The sequence below is a fragment of the Lissotriton helveticus genome, chromosome 2_1, assembly GCF_964261635.1.
Source record: "Lissotriton helveticus chromosome 2_1, aLisHel1.1, whole genome shotgun sequence".
NCBI classification, from domain to species: domain Eukaryota; kingdom Metazoa; phylum Chordata; class Amphibia; order Caudata; family Salamandridae; genus Lissotriton; species Lissotriton helveticus.
Window position 1 is genome coordinate 1,591,581,599 of NC_136059.1, and position 13,335 is coordinate 1,591,594,933.

General features: G+C 44.6%; 1 protein-coding gene across 3 annotated transcripts in view; it reads right to left on the reverse strand.

The window, feature by feature from the left end:
• Positions 1–13,335, reverse strand: part of LOC144818798 (phospholipid-transporting ATPase ABCA1-like) — a 3,252,877-nt gene that overhangs the window by 410,739 nt on the left and 2,828,803 nt on the right. The gene's annotated exons all lie outside the window — the stretch shown is intronic.

The following is a 13,335-nucleotide window of genomic DNA, read 5'->3' on the forward strand; positions in this document are numbered from 1 at the left end:
TTTGTAATAAACCGTCTTTATTTATTTGTTTGTGATTAATTTACTTGGCTTTGCCGGCTCTCTTGGCTATGCAAATCGATGCAGTAATTGTTCAGAGTTTACCTTTGTGAGTTGCCCCACATTTCCTTCCCAAGATTCATCTTTGTAAACTTTGGAGCTGTGATAACAAGAGAGGCAATAATGCGCTGGTACAGAACGCTCGTGTCGAGAATCTGGAATTGTTTGCAGCTTTTATTAAATGTTTAAAGAGGTCCTCGTCTCTGCACAGTGGGCCTCGTAAAGAAGCATTCCAGTCTTTCGCCAGAAGGCATGTCGGTTAGGTAGCAGTCCATCAGAACTGGAACGTACCGATGCGGCCAGTTGCCTTGGGAACACGTGAGCGCAAGCTGTTAAGCAGCCCAACACTTGCGCGAGGGTACCCGCGTGCTTCCAAAACAAGTGCCTTGTAGCTGCAGATGGCAGAACAGCAGGTGCCTGAAGAAAGAAACAACTTGTGTCCTCTGCCCCATGTGCCCAAGATGCCAGAAGTAGACTGCGGAATTTCAGATTTCTCAATCTCGAGGGGGTACTCTTTTCATTTTACGGCTTGTCAGAAGAAATAATGACACAGCAAGGGCACTGCCTGTTCTAGGCGTAATATTTCCATCAGCTGCTCTCCTTTAGGCCTAAATAGGCTCTTTTTTTGGCAAGAGAGGTCATAAATATTGCACCGCATTCTGACACGTCTTAATCCTGCAGATGATAAAATGACAGGTGCACGGACTGAAGGGAGTAAATATCTGATCAATCAAGGGGTGATTTGACAACGGGTTTATAGAAGAAACGTCGCGGCAGAATGAGAATTATTTTCCATTTTATTTCTCCAGTCGATCCTGTGCCTCTAATAGGATGTCTATTTCAAACTTCGAAACAGGTGCTCAGATTCACAAAGATTTGACGCAACTCAGGCAGCAAGCAAAGTTGCTGCGTTGCTTTGCGCCACCCGGAGAGGCGAGAACTGCGATCTATCTGCAGAGAAGTGGCGCAGCTCTGCTCTCTTCCTGCATTGGCGTATTTACTTAGCAAAGTGTCAATGCAGATACCCTTGTCGGCCTTGCGCCACAGTACACGGGTGTCTTGCGTTGTGGTCAGCATAGTTTGTTGGGCTGGAATTGGTCCCTTTTTGGCCAAAAACTATACTGAAAGGCAATTTCCTCCTGCAGCACACATGTAAAAAGGAAAAAAAAAATTCTCCTCTTTACAACAGCCTCAGGGAGACGCAGGATGTGGTGCAAATTCATGTCTAAGAGCAGCAGCGGTCAATGATATGAGCAGCAGGGCTCCGCCCCTGCCCCCCATTTCCAACCTCCTGTTTCTTTTTATGAACGTTTTATTGCAGGCAGTGTATCTATCAGGACGTCAATTTGACCCCTGCGATGCTTAGAGCCACACTGACCTGTGGTATACAGCACCCTCGCTGATTGAACGCAGCACAGGAGATTTAGCCATAAAGCCCTTTGTTTCCCGAGGCTGTGTGTCAATCAGCGAGGGTGTGCCTTTCCCAAATTTTCACTGGGTAGTGTAGTTTCAGCAGACTTCGCTAAGCACGCTTCTCCCTGTGATAAGCTGGAGAAGGTGTGGGGCTCACACCTTCGAGCACTTTGAGAGCCTCTCACTGCCTGCTATTTTATTTCTGACTGCAGCCACATCTCACTGCCAGATTAGTTTGGTGGTTTTGTTTATCTTATTGTGAATGTTGCAAGCTTACTCACTTGTGTCAGCCCAGGATCTAGTAAAGGGTATAAATATGTAAGCCATTGAAAGTGATAGTGAAACACTTGCTAATGATGTCGATGGGGCACATCCTACCTTGGTTTTTGTATCGACTGTCTGGTTTTCGCACATGGAAGGGATTTAGGGGAATTGGTAGAATTAGGCAAAGTATTATGTAGCAGTCTTATGTAGAAAGTCCTCACAGAGCTTACATTCTCGAACCTTTCTCACACACCAAAGACCAGTAGTGCTATGCAACTCACAGGCCTCCGATTGTCCTTTTGTTTGGTGCAGGTTAGCCCGGTCCACCTGTGTACAAAAATACATACCAGCCAATTTTCAAACAGACATTTAACCAGAGACCAGCAAGATGATTAGCGCTAGTGCTCTTTGGCATATGTTCATACATTTGATAAAATTAAAAAATGGAAGACCAATGACAGTCAACTAATTATTTAAGACTATTTTGACAATCCTCAATATTACCAAAAACGGCCTGCAGCAAACACAAGGGGATTCAGTCTCCCATATCTGGCAAAACACCTGGAAATGTGCTTTTACATTTGAAAAACTGTCTTATGAAAATGTGGGCCATGTTTTTAGCCGTCTGATTCACTAATGGGGGACTTGTACTAATTCACTACCTTCAGAGGAACTGGTTTCAGGGAGTGTTTCTAAAATTGTAAAGAAAATTAATAGATGTATCCCCCTGCGCTGCTAGCACTGAATTCAAAGTTTACATTTGAGGTGCACAGGGTTTATTAATTTGAAAATTAGATCTCCAGTTTCCCATTCTAGGCAATATTATAAACTTTATTTTTTAATTTGTTGATTGAATAACAAAACATACAATTGGAAGAATGAGTCGTTAATGCACAAAGTATACTCAATTGCAGGCAGTAAGGTACAGCAATGGATGTAAGGTATTGTTGCAGACTTTTCAGTGAGAAACATAGACTTACATCAACATCACATGTATATAAATACCTAGGTCCAGTCTCGTACAATCTTAATCGTCAGGCATAGGTTAGACATCACAATTATTATTAACTTGTTTCTGGCCTGCTGCGTGAAAGGTCTTGACTTCCCCCATCTGCGTCTAAGTTCAGATTGTAGCATTGTATCCATGGCTTCCCAACATTTCGGAATTTACGTGGGCAGCCCCTCGCCTTGTAAATCACTTTCTACGCAACCATATCCATGTTGGCCTTCCATTCCGTAAGTGTAGGAAGTTGTTGCTGAGCCCCCAGTACTTAGCTATGTCTCTTCTAGCAACTACTAATCCTAGATTAGCCAGCAGGAGCCTGTATCGCGGCAGGTCAATGTCTGTGGCAATACCCAGGAGCAGGAATTTTGCGTCTAACTCTAGTTGAACTCCCAGTATATTGTTCCAATCTAGGCCCTATTAACATACATTTGAGAGAACAATCATTCCATTAAAAGAGAGAGAGGGTGAACCTATGTCCCTGAAAGCCAGGGTCTTTATTCGTTTTTTTCAATGGAAGCATAATCTGGCGGAATATTTGGCATAGGTTCTCCATGCCACTGGAATCAGGCTATCCTGGTATGAGGGCTGAAAGCCTGAAACCAGTCCTAGGATGCTTGTTTCCAGTCAAGGGAGGACCTGGCTTGGCAGTTCAGGCTGGACTGTTCCCATGGGGCACATGGCCAAGACTGATTTGCAAATGGCAGGGTTCAGACTGGAATGGCATGGTGAGCAAAAAAAAATGATGGATTTAGGCCCAGATCTCTGTACTGGGGTGAATGTATGACATTGTTCTGTATTCTGTCCATCAACTGTTATTTTTGCATTTGTCACCCCGAGTGGGACGGGTATGCTCAGACGTGAGTCCCGTGCTCTCCATGCCACTGGAATATAGCTATCCTGGCTGATAGCCCGAAACTGGTCCTAGGATGCTTGTTTTCAGTCCAGGGAGGACCTGGCTTGGCAGTTCTGTCTGGACTGTTCCCATGAGGCACAGGGTCAAGACTGATTTGCATATAGCTGGGTTCAAACGAGAATGGCATGGTGAGCAAAAAAACGATGGATTTAGGCCCAGATATCTGAACTGGGCCTAAATCCATCGTATGACATTGTTCTGCATTCTGTCCATCAACTGTTGTTTTTGCATAGGTACTTGTCACCACTGTCGACCTGCCCCCAATGCTTGGTCACTTGTGGTATGGGAGCAAACTCCCTGTTGTTATTGATAATATTTAGCATAGCAAGCAATTGACTAAATATCAATGCCAATCATTAGCAAGTCAACAACTCCTGTTCCCATTGGCCCCACAGAGTGTCTGGAAGTGCTGGGCTAACATGCCAGATGTGGTTTGGCTGTCGGGGTCTAATAGGCAGGCATGTTGGAGTGGTTGTGTTGGTATCCCCTGTTGAAAAGTTTAATGTGGGAAGACTATCTTCTCTTAACTGACCCTAAGATATGGTTTTCACAAGACATTGATCTAAAACACCAGCCCTTTCAAAGAAAATCAAGTTACAAGGAGGAGAGATGGTGTGCTTCGCCTTGATATCTCAATGTGTTAAACACAGCAGTGAAGTGCACAACTTTTTATATTTGGGGCCCTCGGGGTACACATGTTTTCTAGTCCTGCTCATATACTTCACATAGCCTTGTTTTCAAGTGTGTTTTCCCAACTGATGAGATTACAGTACACAGCCGCGGCCCGTGGAGGGAGTTCCGTGGGGCAGGCAGGTGGGGCGGGGGAGGGGCTGGGTGGGGGGTGATAAACACCGGAATATGGATGATTGCAGGTAAGTAAACAATTAATATAACGAAATTCGTTCCATGCCCTGCAATCGCAAAATGCGATGCAGGGCGCGCTACGAAATTCGTTTTATTAATGTAATTGTTTTCTTACCTGCAATCATCCATATTCCGGTGTTTATCACCCCCCGCCCCGCCTGTCAGCCCCACCGGAACTCCCTCCACGGACCGCGGCTGACAGTACAGTAACCCGGTTAGCACATATGTTTTGTTTGTGAATGGGCACTATTGTAGACTATTGTGTAACCACGCCACTGATTTTGATATTGTGTCCTTTTTTTCTCTAGTTATGTACTGAGCTTTGCAAACATCTGAGCTTTGTGTATGTTATTTAATTTGCTTTGCAACAACCTTGATTTCAGGGGCCTTATTTATGAAGGCCTTGCGCCGCCGGTGCATCACTTTTTCCCATTTTAAAAGTGGCGCACCGGCGGCGCAAGGCCTTCATAAATAAGGCCCCAGGTGTTTATTTTTGCATCACTATACTAACTGAGTTTTTCACCAAATGGATGCACTCCGATTAGAACTAATGAAATACTGGGTGGGCAATTCACATAAAATGAGTTAATTTGTCTTTCGTTTAATACTTTTTTCATGATTCACAAATGTGAAAGGCATTGTGTCTTGGGATATACCTTTCTTCAGCTCCAGCGTTGCAACTGTGGATATGTGCTGATCAGAAAATCTGCATTTGCACACTTAGGGCCACTACACGGTTAAAAAACGACAGCCTCATTACAATGGAGGCTGTTAGTTTTGAATAGGTAGAAAGGGACGGGTTTTAGTATTCAGGAAGAATGGCACACAAGCAGTATTGACGTAATGTGCGTGTTGCGTGGCTTAATGGAATGGTGCAGCAGGAAGGGGACACCCTCACAAACCCCTTAATCTGTATAGAAAACTACACAATTTATAATTAATATGGAACCTGCGAACACATATATAGTCATTGATCCAATTATCACAATTTTTCTAAGAAGCAATTAATACAATCAAGGTGGTGGAATCTTTGTTCTTTATCTTGTCTGTTTTTAATCAAGCGGATGGTATAATTGTACAGACAGCCAGCCGACACGCGTTTCGTTGTGGAAAACTGTGTTCAACAACTCTTCAGGGCTCTATGGCTGGATCAAAAACTTTGTTGGGCCTGGAGTTGGAATAGTAAATTAAACAATTCACTATCCAGCGCCTAAAAGCACTATGCGTTGTAAAGGTATTCGTTATAAATACCGTGTTGTAAAGGCATGCGATGTAAAAGCATGCGTTGTAATGTCATACATCCATCTTTTTATATTTGAAGATTGTTTTTGCATCAGGACTAAAAATGGAATGTTTGGGACATTTACTCACCCTCACATCATCACTTATGTTTAGAATGGAAACAGGTGTGGGAAATTCACCATTTTACCACTTTTTTAAAATTCAAATGTAGTTGAACCTCCAAACCCACTTTGCAACAGGCATGTTCTGTCTTCGCACTCGAACTCGGCTTTAACCTCACCATGTGTGGTAAATTCAACGCACTATTTTTAACGTATGCCAGCCACCCCTAGGTAAGACCTCCTAAGCCCAGGAGGCAGGGCACATTATATTAATGATGTGGATATGTAAGTGTAAGCTTATTTATCCATATTGTGGCCTTTACCATTAAATGCTACTATAAGTGATAGGCAGTCCATAGAATAACATGGCCTGGCATCTAGGCAAACCTGAGGTTGGCAGCTCCATCATGGTACAGCCAAAATATGTCATGCTTAGTATCAAACAACATGCTTCATCACCCCTGACACGAATCTTGTGTTGAGGACGATATGGCATGCACCCAGATTTCTAACTTAGAGTTTGCCCACCGATTGCCCCAGCATTACCTGTGTTCCGGCTGCCAGCCCGCAGTTGCTGCAACCAAGACGGGAATCTGATCACCTGCAGGGATGTGTGGTCTCTCCCATGGGACACAAAAATGGCATGGAAGGGATGGAGGTCACACCTCCCTCTCTGACAGGATGGCTGGTCAAGTGGCACATTAAGCCAGTGAGCTACAAAGGCTTCACCATCTGTGATATGCAACCAAGCTTCCTCCCAAAGGAAGAAATGGCCTTCCCTCTGCCTCCTCTCACATTCGCACCTGGGCAGGCGGGACAATTAGGTATCCAGGAGATGTACTGCTCCAGAAGGCTAGCCACACCCTTAGGATGGGCAACTGGGTGTGTAAAGCTAGGGAACACTTCTGTCATTTTAAATGTGGTAGACTAGAGGGTTCTGGGTAGAAAAGGTGACCCACATTCTGGAGGTGGTCACCTCAGGGGCAGATTAGCCACTGAGGCTAGCAGCCCACTGGCCACTTTGTCCAAATCCCTAACACCCCAAATCTAGGATTTAAGGGTTACCCCTGACACCAGAACCTCAGTTCTGATCTGACTTGTAACAAAGGACAAAGAGGAGACCTGTGTCTGTGACAATGGAATTTGCACAAAGCAAAGGTGTGATACTTTACACCTGTGGCAACCTTACTGTAACTTATTGACCCCGACCAGTCCTGGACCAATGCTTGGTTCCCCCAGGCAAAGGGACCTCCTTGAGAGCCAAAGGCTACTCCAGACTCCCCTGGGCTAGTGGCACTTGCCCCTGCACACAGTAGGTAAAAACAATGTACCAAACCAAAGAATCACTGGCAATCAGGCTCTCAGAGGGATCGCCCAAAAGTAGATAGTACAGTGCATTGTGGGAAACATGGCCCTGACTTCCTTTTCAGGAGGCTACCATTTTCCCCTGGACTCTGGATGTCGAAATAACTTTCTGCCGACCTTACCACTGCCAAGGCTTGTAGTCCGACAAGCACCCTCTTTACTCAATGCTGCACCTCGAGAGAACTTTGGAAAACCTTTATTCAACATCAGCAATGACTATTTTGTCGATATTTTGCACCCAGTTCCCCACTAGCACAGCGTAAGCAGAAAAAAATGCTATCCCGCAGCTCCTGCTTCAGCACCAAGGACAGCAGAACAACTCTGCACCAGGCTTTTCGAGGAAGGTAAAATTGACCTGACTATCGTGGCATGGTTGTGGGACCCACGTCACACTTACCCTCCTTGGGTTCCAAGCAATTCAACCTGCATGTGAAGAATTGTCACTAGTGCTTTTTATCATTGATGGCAGTACTGTTTTCGACTGATTTAATATTGCTTCTAAAACCCATAACTCCAGTTATACTTATCTGATTTACTTCTTTTTAGTGTCTAAAATTATATACAATTCTGTTTTAAAAGTAAATAACTTGGTGTCATATTTATTTTGAGTCATGTCAATTAAATATTGGCCATGTTGTTACTCTGAAATGCTTAACACATATTCTTCTAGTAAAATCCGACTGCTCTCTGTCACTTTACCAGGACTGAGCTAAGGATTTACTATTGTGAACCCCAGAACCATCTCTGGGCTATTGTGGGAGCATTGCATGGTGAAGACTAACCAGCATCACCATATAATACTCCATCTTCCTGCATTGGTGTTATATGGTAGGATCCTGAATTTGGTTTCCCAGTACCACTTGGTCATAAGTGATTGATGCATGAGAAATCATCTGCTATTGGCTTTAGGCTTCAAAATATTTTTTCAATTGTTTTCCAATTTTTTTAAATTGGAATTTTAGAGCCCTGTGTAGACCCCCATTCCAATAGTGCAACAAAAATATACAGGAACAAAAAGTTAGGTACAATGGAGGCTGGTAAGAATCTCAATCTGTCAGTCATCCAAGCTCTGAAGATCAGTGATCTGAGGATTTTGGGCAAAGCAAGAGGCATTAGTTATAGAGTTATAGCTACAAAAGAGAAACTTGAAATATCCCTCAGCTCCTATGACAAGGAAAAACTAGAGAGGGAGGGCCATTCCTCAGAAGAAGACGCTGAAGGATGATGTCCTAGCCCAGATTGAAGATTACAGTGAAGAAGTTGAAGACCAAAACTCTCCACTCTTTCCCAGACCCCCTTCTCCACTGAGAAGTGACAGGAGTCACTCTAGCAGACCCCCTATTGTTAAGGGGGTAGTAAGCCTTGAGTAAGTGTTTGAGTCTCCTACTAGAGGAGAAAAGGTTTGAACTCAAGGAAAGGAGACTAGTCCTTGAAGAAAGAAGGGTCAAGATGGGGCTGAAGCCCAAAGATAATGGTTGCAGGAACGTTAGTAGGAAGAAGGAGGAACCTTTTGATCCTAAGATCCCCAAAGGGATTGTCCCCAAGTTTAGTGATGGGGATGACATTCACAAATGGTTTGCAGCCTTTGAGAGGCTCTGCAAAATGAGGAGGACAGCTCACTGGCACTGGTGTTCTTAACTATGGGAATTATTCTCATTGAAGGACAGATGTACACTTGTGGCTGAGTCCTATCAACATATGAAGGAGACCTTGATAGAAGGATTTGGACTCACAGCAGAAGAATACAGATTGAAGTTGAGGGACACTCATAAAGGTCAAAGCGGACACGGGTGGACTTTGTAGACTCTTCAGTAAAATCTCTAAAAGGCTGGATATAAGGCAATGAGGTGTACACTTATGATGGGCTGTATATTCTAATTATGAAAGAGCACATTTTAACAAACTCTACCTCAGGCAAGTTACACCGGCATCTGGTAGAGTCAGAGCTTTCAAGAAGGCTGATGAGTGGGTAAGGACAAGAGTATCCACAAAAACCTGGGGGATTAGACCCTAAAACGGCATAGAAGGGAGGCAGTAAGCCCACCAAAGATATTCCCTCAGGACCCCATAACCCTACAAAGGAGGAGATTCAAACCCACCCTACCTCTGGCAAGCAGAGTAAGGGGGCCCCATGGCAAAAAAATCTCCACACTTTAGCTGCCAACAGGCTGTGCACTACAGAGGGGACATAGCCTGTCCCAAAAGGATGGTTAGCACTGGGCTGGTCAGTTTAGCCTTTGGGGAGAACACCTCAGATGAGGCAGTCCTGTTCACTTTAAACTAGAAGAAAGGTCTAGATGGTAGGCTGGGTAACCCTGGCGGTGGCAGTACGCAGTTGAAATGAAATGAAAATGATTATGCTCTTGTATAGCGCACGACTACCCGTAGGCATCTCGGCGCTTGCTTAGGGAACCCGTCCTGGTATTCCCCTGTGAGATACCCCGGCAGGGTGTCCACAAGGTGAAAGCCAGGCATCCCGCCGCGAGGGGCCGTAGTGGAGATTAAGCAAGCTATTGCCCAGAGTCGCAGAGTGTGACCCCGTGAGTTGAGTAGGCACCGGAACGAGAATTATCAAGTCCGTGGAATTTTTGAGCCCGAGACCCGCCGAGGCGGGAAACGAACCCTGGTCCACGGCTGATCTCAGCTTCCAGGTCTGCCGCCTCTAACCACTGAGCCACGCTTCTCCACTCCAGTTCAACTCCTTTCAGGTGAATGGGATCCCTACCACTGCCTTGAGATACAAAGTTGCCAGTCTTAACATAGAGGTTGAAAGGGTAGTGTGCCCAGATCAAATATGCCAGGGAAGGCAAGAAGTGTAAGGGTAGTCCCAGACTTCATGTCCAAAAGTAAACTACTCCCCGACCCGGCTGGTCATGGTGGGATGCGCAAGTGTTGGGTGACCTCTCTGGGCAAACTGACAGGATGGCTAATAAAGTGGCACAACAAGGCTGTTAACTTCAGTGACTTCACCACCTGTAATATGCGACCTGGCTGCCTCCCAAAGGCGGAAACAGCCTTCCCACTGCCCCCAGGCACATTTGCACACAGGCAGGCAGGACAACTATGTATTCAGGAGGTGTACACACCCAGAATGCTAGCCACATATCTACATTAAGCTACCTGTTCTGTACAGCTAAGAAAGACTTCTGTCATTTTTTAAAGTTGTAGAATAGAGGTTTCTGGGTAGAAAAGGTGACCCATACTCCCAGATTTGGTCACCTCGGGGGCAGTTTAGCTGCTGGGGCTAGTAGGCCATTGGCCACTTGACCCCACATCCCTAACGTTCCTAAATCTAGGATTTAAGGGCTACTTCTGACAACAAAACCTCAGGTGTGATCTGACTTGCTGCAAAAACAACAATGATGGACAGAATGTGGATCAATGTCACACATTCACCCCAGTCAAAAGATCTGGGCCCAAATCCATCGTTTTTCCACTCCACACCACCCTGGGTTAGACAATGGCGATATGCAAATCTGTGATCTGACTTGCAACAAAAAAACAAAGAGGAGACCTGTGTATGCAACAAGAAGATCTGTACAAAGCAAAAGCGTGACATTACACCTGTGGGAACCTTCCATGAGCTGCACAACTGTGACTCATCCTGAAGGAAAGGATGGTTCCCCCAGACAGAGGAACCCCTTTGAGAGCCAAAGGTAACTCCAGACTCCCATAGACTAGTGGCACAACTCCCCTGCACACAGCAGGTAAAAACAACGTACTGGAACCAAAGAATTTGCTGGCCATTGAGTCCTCCAAGAGATCACCTAAAAGTAGATGGTCCAGTGCATGGTGAGAAATGTAGTCCTGACCTCCACCAAGATTCAGATGGCTACTGTTTTCCACCGGACCTCCAGATGTCTAAATAACCTTCCGTTGAGCTTACCTATGCCAAGGCTTATTTGGTACCAGTCGGCAACCACCCCCTTTACTCAACCTTTAACCTCGTCATTAGAAGCGCCTTAGTTGCAGACTTTTTGCACCCTGTTCCCCACCAGCATCGTGAAAGTGGTAAAAACAGCTCTCCCATGGCTTCCGGGTTCAGGACCAAGGACAGCCAGGACAATTTTACACTCAGGCTTCTCCAGCCAGGTAAAATCAAACTGACCGTCATGGCTTGGTCCTGGGACCTGCATCACCTTTACTCTCCTTGGTTTCCATGCAACTTGACCTGCAAGTGACCAATTGCACTGATTTAATATTGCTTCCAAACCCATAACTCTGGTTATACTTATCTGATTTACTTTATTTTGGTGTCCGAAATTATTTAAAAAATCTGCTTTATTTTTATAAATAGGTGTTGGGTTCTTTTGAGACGTGTCAATTACTTATCACCATGTTAATACTCTGAAATGCTTAACACATGTTCTTCTAGTACAGTCTGACTGCTCTTTGTTGCCACTTTACCAAGACTGAGCTAAGGATTTATTATCTTAGGGGTATTGTAAGAGTATTGCATGGTGAAGCCTAACCAGTATCACCACATAATACTCCACCTTCCTGCCTATGTCAGAGTGATTTTGATGGTATACATGAGGATATTATTTCAGACAAACCATTGAAACTGTATGATACTAAAGATACCACCATTATCGCAATGAATGCTAGCAATTTTGGGCTGTGGGCTGTACTGATGAAAACAAGAAAGGGTGTCAGGGAAGAGGCTGTTGCCTTTTCATCAAAGGCACTGAGAGAGGCAGAACATGCTTTCTCCACTTTGAGAAAGAAGCATTGGCTTTATGGTGGGTAGCACAATATTTGTGCCCATATGCATGGGGGTAATTTTACTCTCTACACTGATTGCAAACCCTTAATTGATTTGCTTACTACCAAGGGAGATTCTAAGGCCACACTTAGAATTGCCAAGTGCCAATATTTTTTACATGAGTTTAATTACAGTATTCAATAAATATCATGCAAAAGGTACATAGTCGCTGATGTTTTTGTCTAGAATGCATCTGCAAACCATTGAAGATATTATCTAGGAAGTTGACGAAAACATAGGTGTAACTACTGAAGTAAGTAATGTTATGTGTGATGCTTTGGAAGAAAATGATTGAAGGCAGAGGTTTGTCTTGTTGTTCCAGAAGTGATCTAAAGTCTTGGGGTATGAGTCGCCCTATTTATACTGTAAAATATGTTTTCCCCTGAAGGCAGAGGAGCCTGTACCTAGTCCAAACCAGTTCTGTACAGTCCTGGAGCACTTTGTTTACAGGACTCCTTCTTTCCTTTGACAGTGTGGGCCAGGGTCATCAGACGCACCACAGGAGGTGGAACCAGCATTGTGGAAGATAGGCACAGCCCTATTCAGATCCAGGTGCTACTCCTCTCACCCATCTACATGCAGATAGGTCTATTCAGCCGTGTGCTGGCTCACCTTGTCTCATGGAGCCACCCCAGCCCCTATCACTCACAAACCTGACATACAATACACAACCTAGCAGAGGCAGGCTGGATGGTTAGGTAAGAATATACCTACTTTCTAAAAGTGGTATTTTCAAACACAGAATGTTAAACCAACTTTACTAAAAGAGGTATTTTATCATTTTGAGTTCAGGCATACTAGATTTGAATTTCTACCATGTTGCCTCGGTCAGTTAAGTTTATAAGATGTTATAATCAAACTGCTCATTCTTGCCTATGGGGACAGGTAGACTTGCAATAGTGAAAAATGAAATAGGCTGTAATTCACTATCAGGTCATGACACACACACATCAGGGCATGACCTACCTTTTACATACAATGTAACCCTGCCCTAGGGGTGTCTGATATGAGGAAAAGGGAAGGTTCAGGGACTGGTAAGTGGGTGCACTTACCAAGTTGACATGGCAGTACTAGACTGCACACAGGCTCTGCAATGGCAAGCCTGAGACACACTTTACAGGCTGCTCCTGTGGGTGGCACAACCAGTGCTGAAAGCCCCCCAGCAGCATTTGATTTACAAGCCCTGGGCACACATGGTGCACTGTGCTAGGGTCTGACTAGTAAATCAAATAACCCAATCATGGAGTCACTAATCCATACATCAGTTTACAATAGGGAGAGCATATGCACTTTAGCACTGATCGCCAGTGGTAAAGTGCCATGAGTCATAAAACCAACAAAAACA